General features: G+C 35.9%; 1 protein-coding gene across 5 annotated transcripts in view; it reads right to left on the bottom strand.

The window, feature by feature from the left end:
- Nucleotides 1–21,332, bottom strand: part of FUT8 (fucosyltransferase 8) — a 98,423-nt gene that overhangs the window by 55,004 nt on the left and 22,087 nt on the right. For 2 of the 5 annotated variants that reach the window (XM_082761695.1, XM_082761693.1), the window contains exon 2: nt 20,660–20,740. The gene's annotated coding sequence lies outside the window, so the exon portion shown is untranslated. Of the gene's footprint in view, nt 1–4,690; nt 4,778–5,086; nt 5,102–20,659; nt 20,741–21,332 lie in introns of those variants that run through there. The other 3 variants (XM_082761696.1, XM_082761697.1, XM_082761694.1) reach the window with 3 other exon arrangements.

Below are 21,332 nucleotides of genomic sequence, written 5' to 3' on the forward strand. Positions count from 1 at the left end.
TTCCAGATAGAAATATTCAAAGGTTAAAAATATTTTCAAATGCAGAAAAAATCATAGTTATTTTGCTGGAAGATTTTTGTTTGTATAATTTTGAAAGAGGCATAAAAATTTCCACTTAAGACTAGTAAGATGGCACACGAGATAAACCATTTAAAAACTGAATGCTACTAATGAGATGGAAAACTTTTGTACTACCTCTCTCAGGCCCTTCCATTTAATGCATCTATGACAAGATGAGTTATGAACAGATTTTTTTTTGTTTGAAAGCAAGGTCAGATTCCCATGCTAGGAGCATATCATCTTCTAGAGATCTCTAAGAAAGCTTAATACATATTTTGCTTTAATGTGGTAAAAGTGTGGGACTGCCTCTAGGAATAGTGGCTTCTTCTATAATCTTTTAGATCACAGCACAAATAAAAAGTGTATATATAGAGTATAGGCCATACCCAGACCACAGAGGATTGCTGCTGTAAGCAAAGCAAGCCTGGAGTTAAATCAGTTACCTGCAGGCGCAATTAATATAAAACCCCTATGGACTGAAGTTCAAGTTCTAAGTGGAAAAGTGTATGCTTACATCTATACTTCCAATCACCCAGAAAATGGATGACAAAAGTTAAAGTTAAATTGAAAGTAAAGTATCACCTATCTGATTTAACCCTGTAGCTTTATTATAAAAACTCAATATAAAATGCATTATTTAATGAAGTAAAAAAGTTTTGATAAGTACTTGCTATTATAAATCATTAGGAATACACAATCTTTAATGCATCAGTTGAACGGAAACTAATATTGTGAGAAAGGAAGTCAAATTAAATTGTATTTACTGGCAAATGCACAGCACATAAAAAGTGGTTAGTGTCACAAATTTATTTAGATTCCATTAAAAATCAGACAGAATATTTACATAAAAGTAAATGTCTGCTTCAATGACTTAAAAATCAAATTGTTCACACTACACTTGTAAGCCACATTTCATTGTAAGCGTACAAAACATTCTGTAGTCAAATTAGCATGAAAGGTTTGATTAAAAACCACTATTTCAAATGAAAGAATGCAGTGTTTACAAAATTACTAAAGGAAACGGTAAAAGAACACTAACCTAATTAAAATGGTTTAAAAAAGAAGATTGAGGTGTAGCTCTGCCATCAGAAGAAATAATATGCACGCATATCAAAGTTCTTTTGCTACAGCAAAACAATTAATGAATGAAAAAACTATATACTAGCTTTCCTCACCTTGCCCGCCATAATGTCTTCCTGTAGAAGATACTTACAAATCAGAAACTTGACTAACTCAATACCATCATTTTAAATGAAAGAATGTCAATGATTTAAATAAGGTCCTTGTTAACTTACTGTTCCCAACATGATTTCAATAACAAATCCAGTGATAGAGTGGAGACTTTCTGCTTGCTTGTTTTTGGTTGCCAGTCAGAATTATGGCCCTAGAATAGCATTATAACCTTTTCATTGGCAACGTGCAGTTTCAAATTATTTTAGACTCAGTTCAAAGCAAGCTAAGCAAGTGTACTTTTGGCTCAACTACTTATTGACCTGGTTTCAAGGGTACGTTACATAAGCTGAAAAGAAAAAAACTACTCATGAAGTAAAACTCATGCATCATTAGAGCTGATACATACACCATTATATTTAATGACATGTAAATTATCTAAAATTCTTTTTCAGAGCATGAAATACGAAATTCACTCCACTGTTAAGGACTAGCACAATGACTTTTTGATCACTAAATGTGGAACATTCAAAAAGTAAGTTTTCCCGTTCATGTAACTTAGACTGGACGCTCTTATTGTTGTTAGTTTTTCTCAATAAGACTTATTTAAGTTGATATTTTTAAGATTTCACCTGAGAAAGCACGCTGGTCTAAGCATATTAACCTGTTCTGCTCTTAGGAGAAAGAAGAAAGCAAACACAAAATTGCCAGTTCCAGTTCCTATGTAACAATGATGTGACAGCAGTGCTACTGACAAAGGACTGGAGACTAAAGAAATAATCCTTTTAGAATTAAAATGACCAGGTAGTGTTTGATACAAATAAGCAAACAGATTGCAAATATTATTCACAATGTGTACAATGTATTCTTAATGAAGGGTTAAATACCATTTGTTTAATGAAAACATCAGGTTCATAATCTCAGCTAGGTAGTAAATAGTTTAGAAAAGATTTTTTCAGTCACAGTCTACACCCTGGCATTTCAGGTAACCTGTCACAGAAACTTGTTTATAAACCAATTAAGTTCCACTTAAAAAAAAAACAACGTTTTGCTTTAACACGTTATTGGAAGGCTGTGCCAAAACTCATTCTTCTAATGCTTAAAGGCTGTCTTTAATTTCCAAACTAAATCCATACTTAGCATATCTATACTAGAGCTCTCTTGTGCTAGTATGAACTGGGTTTATAGAGTGCAATTCCTATCTTATTCTGTACCCAGAACATGTCTACAGAAAGCGGCCATATCCTTGCTCAGACTTAAATGCTAGTCTAAATAGAACAGGCACTTCACTATGAGAGACTTGCAAATTCTCTGCATCCTGGACAAGCTCCCTTTCAGATTAAATCTTTTCAGAACATCAGGAATCACAATTGTATACATAACATGCAAGGTGTTATCAATACGTTCTATGAAGCAAGTACTTCCTTTTCTCTTAGACCTGCTTTCTCTCATGCACCCTAGGACTGAATTTGTCTTTTTCATGGTTCCATTACTTTTAGCAGTCCTCAACCATTTTCTGAGGACATAATAGCTCCAAATCGTTTTGCACATATATCTCTTCAAATTGATGAGTTCCTGTTCTATGAACAGAAATTTATTTTTAATCCTTACACTTGGTGTTATCATACTTTAGCCTATTCCAGTATCCAAATTAAAACAATTCCTCTTGCACATTATTCTGACTCTCATCACAACCCCTCTCTACTTTATCACTTAATTTTCATTAGAATCTGTTTTTGGGACAGTCACAATGTTTGGATATCATGAAAAGGTTCTTCACCAAGAGGGTGGTTGCACACTGAAACAGGCTCCCCAGGGACGTAGTCACAGCACCAAGCCTGTCAGAGTTTAAGTGTTTGGACTGTGCACTTAGTTATACGGTCTGAATTTTTTGGTAGACCTACGTGGTGCGAGTAGTTGGACTCGATGATCCTCGTGGGTCCCTTCCAACTGGGGATATTCTATAAATCTGTGATATCATCATGAACCTGAGAAGGGTAACAGATGCAATTCACAAGGAACTGCACTAATATTGCCTCTCCTCCAGTCTAAGACTCTTCCTTGCAGGAGAAGTCACTGTCAATTCGTGCCTTCAGCCACTTCCTTTTCTAATACCTTTTCTGGAACAAGGACATAAATTTTATATTATTCCATACGTACATTTAATTATTGTATAAAGTTGCATCTTTTTTTTTCTTCTCAACTTCTATCTACATGTATCACAGGACATAAGTAAACATAATCATGAGGTTTATTTACTATTTACTTCTACATCCACACCTTCATCTTTACTACTGTTTTTGTAAAAGCCTAACATTATATCTCTGTGGATTTCTCTGAGAAATCTATGTAATTTTCTCTTGGTATACTCCTCTATGATTTTGTGTGAGATGAGTGGATTATTTACACAATCAACAGATTATTCTCTAATTAAACATTTTCTTAATGGAATTCACCATCCTTTTGAATTCCATTGCAAGTGTAGATTTATTCAATAATGAAGCTTTCAGATACTATAATTTCTGATCTTCACCACAACAAACTCCCTGGCAGAAAGATATACCCACAGCACTTGGGATTTTTAAGATGAAAGTGTATATAGGACTGCATTTGAAATAGTTTAACAAGAGTTCAGAATTAACCAAAGTAATAACTTTTTAGAACTAGGGATGTCATCAACCATCTAAACAGATACTGTTTGATAATATCGAGCAATCCTCTGTTTTAGATAAGGTAATAAAAACAAGTGATTAAAGATTTTATAACATACTACATTTGAAAGCTTGAAAAAAGATGCAGTAATTTCTAAGCATTTTATCCATGCAGACAGCTGTTGAAGTTTCAGTAGATGACTGATGCAATGTTAAACAAAAGAGGGGACTGTACCTTAAAAGGATAAGAGAAATACAGCTTGCTTTTCAAACACTTTTAAGGTTCTCTGCAAACACTTAGACAAAAAGCAACTGGAGATTTTTCTTTTAGGAAGAGAGGAGAGTAATCTGCAGGAACAATGTGCTTCTCCATGGAAATTACATATATAGACTCATTTCAATAAGCAAGGGATAAAACAGTCTTTTGTTTTACAATTCTTTTTAACTATTAAAATAACACATTAACCAGAAACACAACAAGGTTAAAAATTGTCTTATGTGAACTAACCAAATGTCTTTGTAAGATATAGTCATCTTAGTAAACGAACAGGACAATTATGTAAGAGAGGAGGTTTATTTATTCCTGTTTGCTTACTGAATTAACACTATACAGCCCTAACATAGCACAGTTACAGCCAAGAATGAATTATAAAAATTTGAAACACCAAGCATGATCTTCTTCCACAGTAATAATCTACTGATAGCCCTTGAAAAAAACTCATTCCAAAAGAGAATAGGAAGAATGAGTGTTAAGTCTGAGGAAACAATACAGTAAAAGAAATGAAAGTTAGCAGGACACTGTAACTTACGTTAAAAATGAAACGACTTCTGATGATGAATTTCTTCTTGCATTTGCAAACAAAGGTATAACAAAATCCAAGGTCTAGGAGTTTAACCTAGATAAATTAAGTTTATGAGAAAGGGGAAAGGACGGTCTACATCTGTAAATGTATAACAGCTAAAGGAATTAACTATTGAAACAGTTAATGTAATGAGATAATGGATCCTCTGTCACTCATTCCATTTAAAATGAAGCTTCAAAAACACTTACAAAAATATAGTAATCACTCAAGAGTTTGAAAAGAATTGAGTTTTCTGGCTTGCACTAGTCAGGTAAGAACCGATGAATAGAAACAGCCCATCCTTTTCTTTACAGAACTTAGAACTTACTATGTTCTTAACAGAGCACAGAACTTAATACCCACAGTTGTGTAAAACACCACTGGAGATCAGTAAAAGTCGAGAGCAAAGAAGACCAGTCTTCTTAGCCTACCAAGCTGCATACCAAGTCTTAACATGGTCAATAGCCACCTACTATGCCATGTATTTTGAAGAGATGAAGAGATCAGAACAAGACTCAGCGGAACATTTGATCAATGCAACCTGCTGCTGGTTGGCTTCTTCCAGCAGCTGAGAATTTATATTAACCCACTGCCTCTATGTCAGCATGACCAACTACTGGTCACAACGTGATTCAAAAACGCAAGTTGCATTTAAACTGCATGTAAGCTACACATTAGCTATCAAATCTCAGAAGAATGGATTGCAAGGCACTCTAGCCAGTTAAAATGTACTCACAAATGCTTACTGAGCTTGATAATCTTTCAGACAACTTTTAGCCACAATGGCCTAACTTTTGATTTTTTTTCTCCAAAGACCTCTCCTCACCATCAGGAATGGATATTTGCCAGAGGCAGAAATGGGAGATAATGGTGAGGGATACTGCTGTTGCTTGGGGGCAGCACAGCTGCCAAATGCCAGTATAATCTCACCTTGGGTAACGAACAGAGCGGCAGGGGCAGGAATGGACAACCTTTAGCTAGTATTTGATCCTTCCATTCTTTGGGTGCTAAATCAACTTTAAACTCCTTTCTGCCACCAGCTTCCCCACACCATTCCTTAATGGCTGCAAACATCAGAAGCAAGATCAGAGGTAGGATATTTCTTCTTTGGCTGGCATCAAAGCAATATGCAACATCTAATTGACAAGAAACTTAGCAGCAGCCTGTTCACAACTCAGCTGGATGTTTATAAATCAAGCTGGAAAACAGAGAAAAAAGCTACTGAGTTTGTAATTGTTATGCAAAACTGCGTGACACTTGGCAGCCACAAGTAAACTGGAGTGCTATTTGCAACCAAGAGGTTTTTCAAACTCCTGGTGTAGGGAAGGCTATACCATACTCAGAAGCTTGAAAAGAAGTCACAGAACTGAGCTAAATGCCTTCCTTACTACACTCAGGAGACTTGGAGATTGGGTGATTTGACAACAAAAGTAAAAGAAACGCTAGAATAAGACTTTGAGTTAACCATATCAGACAGAAAATATCTGCAGTGATCATTATTGAAATATTATAGATTCACTTTGTATCACCATCTTCTAATTTAAGACTGTTTTCTACCATGTTTTTACTAGAAAAAAAAAAAAGTTGAAGACTGTTGAAATACTAATACCGCCATATGATAAAGGAGTCTTTGCCTTAAATTTAATTCCATTACGCCACAATATATGTATTTTAATGTGTAAAAATTCCCCTTGGCACTCCACTTTTCTTTTAAATGCTGTTTTATTTTTATAGATAGAAAACTTTTACTTTGGGACACTGAACCTTACATACCACAAAGACAGTAGAGATATCTGATCTGCAAAAAATGAGTTAATTCCAGTATGGGAAGCAATTTATCTGTATCAGCATATAGGTTCATGTTGCCTAATTTACTCTGCTGTACAGCTTTCATGGAGCTCCATGCCACCAAAACCAGACTGCTTACTGCATCTGATCTTGGCCACGCTATGTTTAAGTGCATTGCTGATCTGTGATCTATTTTTTCTAAATTTAAAAATGAAGGAACTGAAACACTCAAAGAACTTCCTACAACAGCAAGGCTATGAATAAACCAGGACTGTGAAAGTTGCAAGTCAAAATCTCAGATAAAGCTGCCAACAGCTTTTCCTCTCAAAACTGGTGCAACATATTATGGGAAAATCACAAAGGACTTTCAAATCTGCTGAGCTTAAAGCACCTGTGAAGCTTTTTGTTTAATTCTGTTTACAGCAAGCATTAAGATTACACTATTAATTGAAATTTTCATTTTTGTTGTTAACATAGCTATTAGTACTTCATAAATTGGCTATCATGGTGGTGTTGGTAGCATGCAAGATCATTGTATTTATATTTGTCTATACCAATCACTTTACCAATAGAAAAAAATATTAAACAAGGGCTACTTTACTTTAGAAACTGCTATAAAAATATGATTGATGTCATATAAAGTCTGTAATTATGAAAACTATATGGATACCATATTCTAAGGAAGGTCTTAAAAGCTAAATTTGTGTATTTTCTCACAGTGCATTCTAATGAAACACCATGCAAGTATTTCAGAATGGTAACAAGGAGAGTAATGTGGAGTCTGAAATATGGTTGTAAAAAAAGGTTAAAACTGCAGAAAAAAACTACAGCTGTGTTTTTCTTATTTCCTATGCAAGTTTACAATACTATTCACAAAGCCACTAAACTCTTAGAATCCTTGCATTTGGACTTGTTATTTGGGAGAAAAGCAGTGTTTTCCTTTGTGGTGAACACCCTGTTCACTTTGTAATACAGATGTAGCTATTTCATGGTCAGTTGTTCCTATGTTTAGCTGTCCTTCAGCAGCATCGCACTATTCTTGAACTTGCAAGTTACATTTCTTTTATCTACTCCCTACTCTTTTATACCAGATATTATCTTCTCATTCCTATTTTCAGCATTGTTTTTGTTAGCCATTCCACTCAACTTCCTTTATCTCTGAACCGTTCAGCCTCACTGTAGCAACCGCATCACAAAGGATGAGACGCCCGCCATTCCATGCGCCGGTATTCGAAGAGCTCTCCGTGGTTCTGAGCTGCCTCCTGCCAGAGTCCCTGCTCCGGGAACGCTTTCTGGCCAAGGACCAGCCAGAGATAAAAACTGAGTGCCAGGCTCACAGACTTGTTCCAGCATGATACACCCCAACACAGACTGATCTAGAAAGGCAAAGGGGAGTCTGGATGGTGCTGGAGTTCAGCTCCACAGGATGGGCAGAAGATAAACGATTCACTTCCTCATAGCTGAAGCTACTCACAAAATGAAAAGGCACCACTAAATCAGGAAAACAAAATCATTCTATGACCCCTATTTGTAAGTCTGTGTTGTTTTTTTCAATTAAAACCTAAATGGCAGCAGAAGCTAAGTGGAGGGTAGGGGTTTCCCATGAATGTCTCAAAGATATACACAATCATCTACCTTGAGATATTCAGAAATTGATTCAGTTCTTTGAAGCTGAATTTGCTACAATAGGAGATTTTACATAGAGAAGAACACCAAAGAGAATTTTAAAGACCTTTAGCAACCAGCTACAGGTTCACGGATCAAGGGGCAACAAGAAGACAGAAAATTTTAAGGCAGAAACGGTCTCATAAATCTGATATTAGATGATACTGATGTCACTCTTACATGCAGAGTAACTTTTTGATGACAAGAATTCTAAAGGACATAGGAAGGTAGGTTATAACTGTGAGATGTTAAATTATCAACCACATAGATATCCAGGTGTTTATTGCTAGTGAAGGCCCTACGATGGCTGACCTGAGTCCTAACACTGAGAGTTTTATAACAAAACTAGATAGTTTTAGAAAATACTGAGGTGGAGCTGTGAATTCAGTTTTTAAAGAAATTCAGTTATGCATAAATATAAAAACATTTGTGTTGTCAAAACCTGGAATAGACTTTAAAAATATATTTTCATATTCATATTACAATACACAAAATATATATATGCAATAAACATCAACAACTGCTAGACAAAATGTTTCACAGTTTTTCTTAAGCAATGCATATTAAGATCATAACCAAGAAAATGGGAGCATTTAAAGCCATTGTTTTGAATTATGCCTTTAATGAAGTGAGTTAAATTTAACTCCTTCTAAAAATTCACTGAAAATCTTACTTTTCCTTGAGCCAGAAATGAACCTGAAGCAGTATTTTAACATTTTGTTAAACCTGAACCAAAACAAATAGAACTAAACAACCATCAACATTTTCAGTTTAAGTGTATGTAAAACATATCAATGAAATACAGAACAACTCAGGGAACCAGGGGAGGGATAGCTTGTTTTCTACCCAGTGAAGATTTATGTTTATGGAATGTAAAGTAGTTTGCATTTGTAGTTGTCACTTGTTTTAATGTTTTCACATAGTATGCAAAAAATGCTTTCACATACTGTACTGAGTAACATAAATAGTGTTATTCTTCACAAAATACTATAGGCATATGTTTATTTAGTATCATTCAGATTTTATTTCTTTATTTTTAATTAATTACCTAACCTTCTCCCAAATCTCAATACATAATCCTTGCAAACTTTCTTCACTCCTACTCTGTTACAGAAGAGTACAAAACATTGACACTCAAAATGTAAGCGTTATGTCAAAATTATTTATAACCAAATATAATGCTAAGGTTTCCTATTCTGATTATGTTTGGAAAAAAACTCAAGACAGTCTGCTTTCTAGATAATTTATTCTAATGATGACACATGATACAGCACAGTTCCTTGAACATTATAAGAACAATCCGGGCACTGCTTTATTATGAAAAATAACTATATATTCTATTTTTTCCTGTTCTCTTTGATTTACAAGTTTACAAAAAGACAATTTCTCTTATTGCAGCAGACCTTCATTTTTCTAACAGTTGATTGTTGAAAAGCCTTGCCAACAACAGAAAATTTAAGTATATTTTATTGATAAGAACAGGTCTATGTTGGTGATATACTAACATAACACACTCAAGCATATATCTAATAACTCTTTTTCAAAGTTTCTCCAGATTTGCTTGGTACAGAAATGAATCTTACAGATCTCTTGCCTCCAACACTAGCTTTGGAATTCTTTTTAAATAAGGTTCTGTCGAATTTGTCATCTTCCATTTTTCTGGTACAGATATCAATATAATCAATAGTTATACAACAAACTTAGTTCTATAAATACATATGAATAGGATCTGGTCCTAGTACAGAACTATAGCCAACTAGAATAAGGCTACATCTCATGAAAGTAGCACTTACATTACCAAAAAAATAATGCAGGCCATCATTTCAGCTCTGTAGAAGAAGCCTTCTCACTTACAACACAAACCTTTGGAACATGTTTGCATAAGCTTTTTCTTTTTTTTTTTTTTTTTTTTTCTTTCTTCTCTGATTGACAGAAAAGGTATTTAATAAATCAAAACCACTGACCATTAGGATATAATAAAAAGGCATGAAACTCAATAGATCATCACATTCAATCATAATCAAAACATTCTTTCCGTATTTACCATTCTGATGATTTTAAAAGGTTCAGGACACCATTATCAATAACAAAATGAAATAGGGCAAAAAAAAAAAGTGTATTTATTCTAATAATAAAGTAAGAAAAACATGAGGTTCCCCTAAACACTTTGTACTGTGATAAGTTCTACCAAAATGATCCCAAGCAAATTCTCAAAATTGGTATTTTTGAATTATTTTTAAGTGATTTTATAACAAGCTGAGAACCAGATGATAACTCCTCTTCCCTGTTTACTTAGGAAAAACATATTTTTCTAATCCATTTCTGAATCTTGCACAATCAAATGACAGGAGAAAAAAAAAAGGCAACAGATAGAACACTCTCCAAAATTTGACTCTACAAACTGCTCCGGAGGAAGAGAAGGAAAAAAGGGACGTATTTCTTCTTGCTTTGAGGAATCCTCAGCTCCTCAGCAAGCAGTCACATTGAGCAATTGAGCTGCTGAAGGAAGATAATCAATTCATAAATACAGCAATCTTTCTAGATGAATGAGACACTTGATTACTCATCATAACAGGCCAGGAATTAGACCAAAATCAAAGGGAGTTACAGCGTTAGGCAGAGTAACATAATAAAAATGCATTTTGGAAAAAATACTGTAGGTGTGTATAGAAAAAAAATGGATAAAGCATTTGTTTATACTCTGGCTGCTAGAAAGAACATAGAATCAAAATGCAAAAATTATTGTACGCATGAGGGCTGCGCAATCCCAAGCACAAATACAGGCTGGGCAGAGAATGGTTGGAGAGCAGCCCTGAGGAGAAAGACCTGGGTGTGCTGGTTGATGAGAAGCTCAATGTGGGCAGGCAACGTGCTCTTGCAACCAAGAAAGCCACCCATATCCTGGACCACATCAAAAGAAGCATGGCCAGCAGGTCGAGGGAAGTGACTCTCCCCCCTCTGCTCTGCTCTCATGAGACCCCACCTGGAGCACTGCATTCAGCTCTGGGATCCCCAGAACAAGAAGGACATGGACCTGTTAGAACAAGCCCAAAGGAGGGCCACAAGGATGATCAGAGGGCTGGAGCACCCAGCCCCAACAGAAAAGAAGGTTCCAGGGAGACCTTAAACCAGCCTTCCTAGTAGGTCAAGGGAGGTGATTGTCCCGCTCTACTCTGCGCTGGTGCGGCCTCACCTCGAGTACTGTGTGCAGTTCTGGGCACCACAGTATAAAAAGGACATGAAACTGTTGGAGAGTGTCCAGAGGAGGGCTACGAAGATGGTGAAAGGCCTGGAGGTGAAGACGTACAAAGAACGGCTGAGGTCACTGAGCCTGTTCAGCCTGGAGAAGAGGAGGCTGAGGGGAGACCTCATCACAGTCTACAACTTCCTCGTAAGGGGGTGTCGAGAGGCAGGAGACCTTTTCTCCATTAACACTAGTGACAGGACCCGCGGGAACGGGGTTAAGCTGAGGCAGGGGAAATTTAGGCTTGACATCAGGAGGGGGTTCTTCACAGAGTGGGTGGTTGCACACTGGAACAGGCTCCCCAGGGAAGTGGTCACTGCACCGAGCCTGTCTGAATTTAAGAAGAGATTGGACTGTGCACTTAGTCACATGGTCTGAACTTTTGGGTAGACCTGTGCAGTGTCAAGAGTTGGACTTGATGATCCTTAAGGGTCCCTTCCAACTCAGGATATTCTATGATTCTATGATTCCAGTACCTAAAAGGCACCTACAAGAAAGCTGGAGATGGACTTTTTATCAGAGAGCGTAGCGATAGGACAAGGAGTAATGATTTTAAAATAAAAAAGAGTAGATCTAAATGAGATGTTAAGAAGAAATTCTTTACTATAAGAGCGGTGATGCGCTGGCACAAGTTGCCCAGAGAAGCTGTGGATGCCACACCCCAGGAAGAATTTAAGGTCAGGTTGGATGGGGCTTTGGGCAACGTGATCTGGGGGGAGGTGTCCCTGACTTTGGAAGCAGGCAGTGGAATTAGATGATCTTTAAGGTCCTTTCCAATCCAAACCATTCTGTGATTCTGTGTGGCCACATACTTGATTGTAAAGTCACTAAAGAAATAGCAGAGATTAAGATTCTGGGAGGGAAAAAAAAAAAAAAAAAAGACTCTCACAAATGTAACTGGGTAATGACTGGGTAAGAGTACAGAGAAAGTGGATTTGGACAGCACATACCTGCATGGAAGTAATAATTTCTAATAACATTCTGTTTAAATTATCAGTAGTTAATTCTTCCGATACTTCTTTGCAGCCTGTTTTGTGTCTCATCATATACAGAGGTAGAGAAGATCTACAGATTTCAAGAATTTGTACAGAACCTAACTATTGTACTTGGCACGCATCAGGAAACTGTCTCATGCTCTGTCATCAACTCCATCTCCAGATGATTTGTTTACAACCAATTACTAAATTATGAACGAGTAAATGCAAACGAAAGAGTGAGATGTAGGCAATAAGCAATCCTTCAAAATAAGGCAAATGGAGAGAAAAAAAATAATCTGAGGGATTTATAGAGCTCAAGCCTGAGAGATCATTGCTCCAAAAGGCATGTGGAAGAAACACAAGCAGAGTGAGGGGGTGGGAACACTTATGTTATTAACATACTCCCTGAAGACATCAGAATGCATGAATTGCATTCCAGTAATTTTATGAGCAGAGTTTGAGTTTTCCTTTTTCTTGGCTTTGCTTTATGCTATGCTCCCTGCTACAGTGAAGCACCAAAATAATAATGAACTCTAATATGAATGCTGCTCAGAGCAAACTCAGAGATTATTTTACACTGGGCACATCCTAGTGACATTCCCTAGAACACTGCTATTGTACTAAGCAAGCAATGAATAAAGAATAAAAAAATAAAAGAATGTACTAAAGAATATAAGCTACTAGTTGAAAAGTGCAGGAATCAGTTGAATAGTTCTGTAGCGTCGATTCTGTGGTGTGTCCGGAGTACACATGCATGCTATTTCTTTTGATTCAAAGTGTACGTTCCAGAACAGAAGCAGTTTTCAGAAATGTAGTGTGTCAAAGGTATTACAAAGCACTAATGGAGAATGACTGTTCAATTTTCAGTTTGTGCAAAAATAATTTCAGAAGTATCAGCATTAATTAACTTTGCCCCTCCTCCTACAAAGCTTGGTAATACATTCACATACAAATCATTTCATAACACAATACAGTTGAGAATTATCTACTAGTTAAAAGCAACGATTATGAATTAAAAATCAGAGATTGCAAGTACACATAAATTATTTTTCTGGAATATCTTAGGAAAAACAGAAACAATGCTATAAAATGGTAAGAAAATATGGAAAGCAGCAGACAAAAAAAAAAAATAGAAGAACTGCTTGAATGAAACCAGTGTGACAAAATTAGTGTAAGTATCTGTAATCTGTCTGTTAATTTAAAACAGAAATGGTTTAGTAATAGAGAAATACAAACACCATAAAGAACCTATTCCAATAATATTGCTACACTAGAAAAAGTTTCATTTAAGAAAGTATCAGTTGCCATACTGCTGCTACTAGTGACAAATGACAGCACAGCACACACTTGTTTTTGCCACTGTTCCAGCTCCTGTTCACAAAATCTTCCATCAAGAGAGATGTGCAATACAGGTAGCATTCCAGAGCCATCTTTATCACTGCCTAAGATATGATTAATAGATGATTTTACAATGCTCTGTAGAGTACTAATCACAGCATTAAGGAAATTATGAAAACTCAGAGTTCCCACAATTCCATTCATTGCTTTTTAGTGCAAGCTTTTAAAACATGTGGAGTTTTCATTTTGTCATCCTTCTCAGTACACAAATCCTTCTCAGATGAGTGTTATGCACATATAACAATAGCATACATAATTTTTCCATATTTACTTGACTTCAATAACTACCAAATCATGCCGAAATGAAGACAAGATAATCAAGGAGAAAGGATGCATGATACAGATGGTGCATAAAAATCACCAACTGCTGCAAGCATTCATGGGCCAGCTGCACAGTGCTGAGTGGTGCTTTTGGGCCTGTGAAAAAAAAAGCACCTAGTTATAAGATCATTCACTGTTACAGTTATAGGACAATGAGCAATCCCCTCACATCCTTCTGACAGAGAAGTTTACATTCATGACAAATACAACTGCCACATAACACCAGTGACAAAGTCATTTGACAACACAGAAAAATGGGACAATCGCCCTCTGGACGTTTGCAATCCCAGGCTACTATCAGTCACCAAATAATCAATTTGGTATGGAAAATGTGAAGTCAATAGCTATCTCCACATATAAAGAGCCATAAAGTACGTGACATCCTGTGCAGCACTGCAATTCATGCAATTCCTGCAATAAAATGAAGGAAAAAGAACATTTTAAGGCAACAGACTTCTAAAATGGGATAGATCATGAGTGAAGAGACATATACCAGTTCTGCTTTCCGAAGCCAGTCTTAAAGACAGAAGAAAAAAGGGGACTTTTCTATGGTTAATAAAAGGAATATCATTAATATTAACACGGTTGGGCAAAAAGTGCAGAATGCATCTTAAAAATAGGACTTCCTGAAAACCAAATAGCATTTTTCCTGGAAATGAATATATTCAATGGCATAATTGCAATGTAAACATTTGTTCTGAAATATTCTACCTTTAGTCTGATAGGTGAAATTCTATAGTGTCTAAGGAGAAGAAAGGAGTGATACTACTACTGCATACAAAGATGAAGCGTGACCTTTGAATATGCATTTAGTTGAAAGCTGGTAATGCCTTGAGAAGAGGATGGGTTTCACAGAAATTAGTATTTCTGTTACACGTTGTATTTTACATAGAACATGTGACTAAGGGTAAAATGTTCCCAGTAGTAAGTTGAATTTGGTAAGGGTAAGGCTATGTTGATAAGCTGTTGACAGAGTGGAACATGGTACTGAGAACTGTAACGATATTGCTTTGTAATATTCTGTAACACAGTCATTCCCTCAGCAATCCTATAAGGTCCCATTTCCATCTCCATAGTCAATGACAGTTCTCCTTCCTTTTTTTCTTCCCAAGTGGATGGTCTACTATACATAGTCCTGTTGCACTGCCTCTTAAGGCATCATACCTCATCTTTGCTTGCTGAGCAGCCTTTGTACCAACAGAGAAGCTCAGAAAAATCATTGCCTACGCTATTTCTTCCTTTTTCCTAATCAAAATCCTTTTTTCAGGCAAGTGATACCTCAGCCAAAGGCCACTGATGGAAAGCACAAATTTATTTCATTCGCCACATTAAACAAGAGAGGGGGGGAAAAAGGAGAAGAAGAAAAAAAAAAAGACACAAATACCATTACATTTTTCCTAAAAGAATCTATTTGAATTATATCAGTTTGTTCCAGGAATGGTTTGCCACCACTCTCAAGAGAACTGTATACAGTTACCACAGCTCACAGCTACAAAAAGGCTGCAGGGTGAACCGTTGAGTTGCTGAAGATACAAATGTAGGAATAGCACACTAATGGTTGCCAAAATTTTAGAGGCAGGGGCGATTACAGCTGCTGTATGATTTTGAGGGCAATCATGGCACAGAAAAAGCATCTGCTGAAAACTTTTCTGAAACAGCACAAAAAAGAAAAACAAGAATTGTCTTTCTATTATTCATATTGCCAGTTTACTTTCCAAATCTGGCTTAAAAATCAGTTAGTTTGGCCAACTAATTACTATTTTGCTTTCACAGAGTATTTCAAATCTCCAATGTATTGTATTTTATGGTATTGGTTTCAATATATTTATGTTCACAATTAACCATTTTGGTAATACAAAAAGAGAAATTCTATCTTGTTGCCAGAACACAATAGCTTATGAGCTGTTTCATTGGCTTTTTATGGCCAACCAGGTTTTTAAGATATTTTGAGAGCTAATTCTTTTGTTTCCTTTTCTTATCACATACTCAAAGCTACAGCCAGAACCTGGAGGCTGAGGTTAAGAGCTTCATCAAGCTTCTGCAAGAACAGAAAAGCAACAAATACAAACTACCTCCCTGAATTCACCTTATCCATTTGTCAGGTTTCACGATGGTATCCAAAGTCTCCTTCCTTTCTCTAAGGGTCTGTATTCTCTGGCATGTCTCCTTTCAGTGAATTTATTTTCACAGATGTTACTTTGGTACCCTCTTCTCGGTTTTAAAAGATATAAACATCTGCTCACAAGGAAATAATGTTTCTAATAGATTCCAGAGATGGTATGAAACCATTGGCACAGTTTATGTGTCAATCACAAACTCATGTTGTGGAATCTCCATGCTTGTCCAAGCAGGACTGGGTCTTGAGCAAGCCATTCTAACTGGAACTGCAATTGAGGGGCTGGACTAAAAGGAAGTCCCTTGCAACCAACATGATTCTGCCATTCGTGCAAGCTGAAAAGATCTGTGCAGTTTACATTACACAGACTGAAGCATAAGGCCTGTAGCAGGAAAAAAAGTTAGCAGACTTTTTCATTTGCAAAACATTCATTTTTATACAGAATTAATCTTTATCATCAAGAGCTGAATACTGAAACTGAGGTAGGCAAAGTTACCACAAGTGTTGTTATTAAGATCAAAATGTTGAACTGGGGGCTTTGCTACAAATATGCATACAGATTTTCTTCGTACTTCAACAAATTGGTTTAAAAAAATATCAAGAATATGTTTAATAAAAAGCCTATTTAAAGTTCCGCCACTTTTACACATTTTTTTTTTACAGTATGAATGAAGGCTAATTATTCCAGTCACAATGCTTTCTGGAATTCACGTTGAACTATGTATCGATAGGATTAATTTAAAAAGCTTGCAGGGCAGGGGGAGGTATTGTTTATTCAGAATATGTTAATTCTGTCTCCAACATAACTTGACATCCCAGAGACTGATCACTGAAATCCAGTAATCATTGAAACTCAGTTTTTGCATCAGAACCACGCATTTTGTCCAAGGTAAGGCACATATTTTACTACATATATTCCATCTGATTTATACAAGTTAAATGAGAATGATAGATTCCCAGATAAATGGATCAAATAGTTAGTCTATGGTTGGTAACTAGAATACCAGAATAAACGTATTAAATCTCTGAAATGAGATATACTTTCCCAGACTTTGAATGATTCATAGCTCTTTTCTAAACTCCTTCCTACTTTCTACAATTACTTCTGAAGACTAGACCTCAGACCTTACCATTACATGCCCAGCACAGTCCATTAATATTTTACACAGCAATATCACCTCCCCTCTCATCCATCCTACTGTTGTTTTATTCCAAAATATTGTCTCTAATCTGTAAATGCAATCTACGGTGTTAGGCTTGGGAACACACATTTGATCCTACCCAAATACAAATGCTTCAAATAAGCCCAACTTACCAAGCAATTTAACAGTGATCTCTTCCTGTTATTGAACCTACAACTTTTATAGATTTATTTTGAGCCATACATTCTCCCCAAGAGCTAAAAAAGACAATGACAAAGAACCCACACACACTAGGCAGCCTTAAAGGAACCTTCCTGAAGGTGTGAAAGTTCCCTCTTTGCTGACATTTTTTTGGATTCATTAAACAATTTTAATACAGTTAGCATGAATTACAACAAATATCTTCAAGAAAGATCAGTCTGATTAGAAGTTAGTGTCATTGGGATCCATTTCAAATGAATCACCCTGTAAGTAGCAAGGCATTTCATTTTTCTCCTTCCCTTTGGAACTAGGTTATTGGTACATCTCTTCAAAAACAAAACAGGACACCAAAAAAAAAAAAAAAAAAAAAAAGCCATGACAAGAGCAAAAATAATTAAATGAAGACCTTTTTAAGTTAACAGGGTTCTACCAGTTTCCAAAGGGTTTATTAGCCACCATCTAAAAATAAAAATATAGACACAATAAAGTACAGAATTATCAGGGTAGTATGATTACATCTTCCTTTAAAAATAAAGAGAGCCAAAGTAACTACAGAATATTTTTATATTGTGGATGTAACCTTGGCATTTATCCACATCTGACAGGAGCATTTTTATCTTTCTCCACTTTTCTAGCTGACAAATACCAAAACAAAGTCACAAAGAACAGGTCGTTGGGAAGGTTTTACAGAATAAATAATTTGGAATGGGTCCAGAAGGTAGATCCAAATATGTTATCACAAAAATAAGTTCAATCCTCATGTTGATGCAAGTTTTCCTCTGTATGTATGATCCAAATGAAAACCACATGCTACATACATATGTAGGTTTCTGACAGACAGACAGACAGACATTTGGCAGGAAAAAGTTACAATCATTCAACTGGTCACATTACCAATTATATTTGAAATGTTATTTTTCAGGCACTATAGAAATATTAATTTATAGACAAATAGCATCCACTAGGATAACTTCTCCAATCCTGCCAAATTCACAATTAATGATCTGTATGATCTGAATATACAAATTTAAAATTAGGTGCATTAACGATCAAAAGTCACTTAGACCCTTACATGAAAATGTTTCAGCTAAACCAAAAAAAAGAAAAAAAAAGCTGAATAAAAAGCCATAGCCATACAGGAACAAAAAAAAAGCTGTAACCCAAGATATAGACCAATTGCTGTGTTATGAAATTATACAACATCGTGTATAAGGGACCAGACAATCCTGATAAGAAATGAGGTTTGCAAGACTCATGCAAGGTGGTACATATTTCTCATTCATTTCCAGGGCCTGGAACACACAGATATTTCACATATGTTTTTGGGGGGAGCAGCAGGGAAAGGAAGTGAGGGAAGGAGAGCGAGTGTATTAATGCTTTTCCAGATATCCACTAAGAGTTTTTAAAAATTATATTCCCCATGTATCATTGTTTCTATTCAGTACTGACAGATCACTCCTACCAACAGCAAGGGCTGGGAAAGATCTGGCAAGATTACTCAGTTCTAGTCTAATGCTATCACAGAGGCTGTATCTGTTCTACTCAAAAGTAAAATCGACTATTTCTTATCTAGTGACTTTGATACAGCCTTTCCACAAACTGCTGGACAGATTACTAACTTGCTGCTGCCTAAAGGGTCAGGTTATGCTCCCACGCTCATTGCTCCTACCTGCATGCGCTCATTTCTTCCTTTTCACCATTTTAACACTTTCTGAAGTCTTATTTGAGCTGATCCAACTCACTAAGCAAAAAAAAAAAAAAGTCACCTTTTTCTGGGTTTGTGAGATAAATCAGTTCACAAGCAGGAGTCAGAGACTGAGCAAAATGAAGTGAGAGCTGGATTCAGGAAATGGAAACAATGTCTTTCAGCAACAGCACTGACAATGGCTAACCCAGTTTCAGGAAACCTAACTGGGTGCTTGGAAAGCTACCTTCATACTCTTTGTTCTGTCCCAGCCGGGAGATCCTCAGAACTATTTATGTCTTTTTTTTTTTTTTTTTAAACCATCCATTAAATTCTTAAGCTATCAAAGTACTTCAAGAGTTATGACTGTATAAATAGATCATAATTCAAAGTACTTTAGCTGTCTTCAGATTAATTCACAATCATTACTGAAGTTGGATGAACAGTAAAAGCATCTCATCTGCAACAAATTTACTTTGAACTAGTTGTCTAATTTGTTTAATTTTGAAAGGTCAAGAAACTTTCACAAACATATCCTTACCATAATTTACAATGTTAATGACACTGATCACAGCAGTCTTTTCTACAGTTGCATCAAAAAAGAATGTCATAACACGCTTGGGTTCTAAGCTCACAACTCAATTCACATTTCAGTGAAGTTTACTTCACTCTCTAATCCATTTTCAAAAAGAAGAGTTACTATTTTAAGATTTATTTTTCATTATTCATCTATTTAAATTAATATTATAGCCCCTGCATAGACTTTTAAAAGCATATGGATATGTAATATTAAGTTTTGAGTACGTGTCACCATTCGAGATAATCTAGCACTGGATTTAGAATATCCCAGAGCACACAACAGTTTCCAGCCACAGTGGCCTAGTTGCTCACGGTTCTCACAGAGAAACCTGAGAGAATCAAGCACATGCCTCCCTTCTACAGAAGTATTGCTTATCTGTGAGAAATGCATGTAATATCTGCAGGTCAGATTGAAGATGAAAGGGCCCAAGAATACTGCCAAATATGGGCTTTACACATAAGGCAGAGGATACATAATGCATCTATCAAAGAATTTCACTTTTCAGAGGGGATAGGAAAAAAGGAAGGAGGAGGAAAACGGGTGCTGTGAGAAAAGGAAGGTGAAACAAGTGTCTGATTGACCCAGTTTAGTCAATAATCTGACATTAAAAAAAATGCATTCTTCATAAAGCGAATCAACAAAACATCTAGTAAAGAACCTGACCTCTCAACTGCAAAGTTTGCTTCTTCCAACTGACATGCATTTACCATCAGAAGGGCAGTTTTCAGTTGTTACTTAAGTAGCACAGCTCTTCATCTAGTTTCTTCACATCTAGCTATTGTCTCAGTGGCAGCAACATCAAAGAGAAAGAAGTACTTACCTACCAGCAATAATTTTTGTTCAAATTGATACTTTCAGGGACTCTTCTTCCTCACTTTCATTTTGAAGCCTAGTTAATTCTCTGAAAATAAAAGAGGAAAAGAAGACCATTAGTTTTTAATCTGTGTTTTCATCCTTTGTCTGCTACATGAAGTATTAAAGAGATTTAAAAAATTGCTCAATTTTACATGATTTGTGATTAGACAACTGACACATAGCACAACTCTCATGAAAACAGAAATTAATACACATGAACAACAACATTTTATATTGTGGTTTAACAAAATAGCAACTGCCTACACTGTTGCCAAAAAAAACAAAGGTTAAGTATAGGCCTTCATTGCGGCTGGGAAACAAATTCAGGAAGTTAGAGGGGAAAAAAAAAAAAAAACAACAGTGGAGTAATTCTTAGGATATATATAGACAGGCTTTAGAAGAAAAAAAAAAAAAAAAGCAAAAAATTATACGACCGAGATCCTAAAACCCAGTGCCAGATGCCAAAAACTAAAATAGGAAACTACTCAAACATTTGCTATGGGGAAAAAATAGGCTCTACCTTTAAACCACATGTAAGAAAACTAAACTGTTCTGTACTACGTACTTATGTTGGTACATAATACACACAGACTGTACATAATAACAATATATTTTAAATAAAATCTTTGGTTTGGGTT

Source organism: Aythya marila, assembly GCF_965140915.1.
Source record: "Aythya marila genome assembly, chromosome: 5".
NCBI classification, from domain to species: domain Eukaryota; kingdom Metazoa; phylum Chordata; class Aves; order Anseriformes; family Anatidae; genus Aythya; species Aythya marila.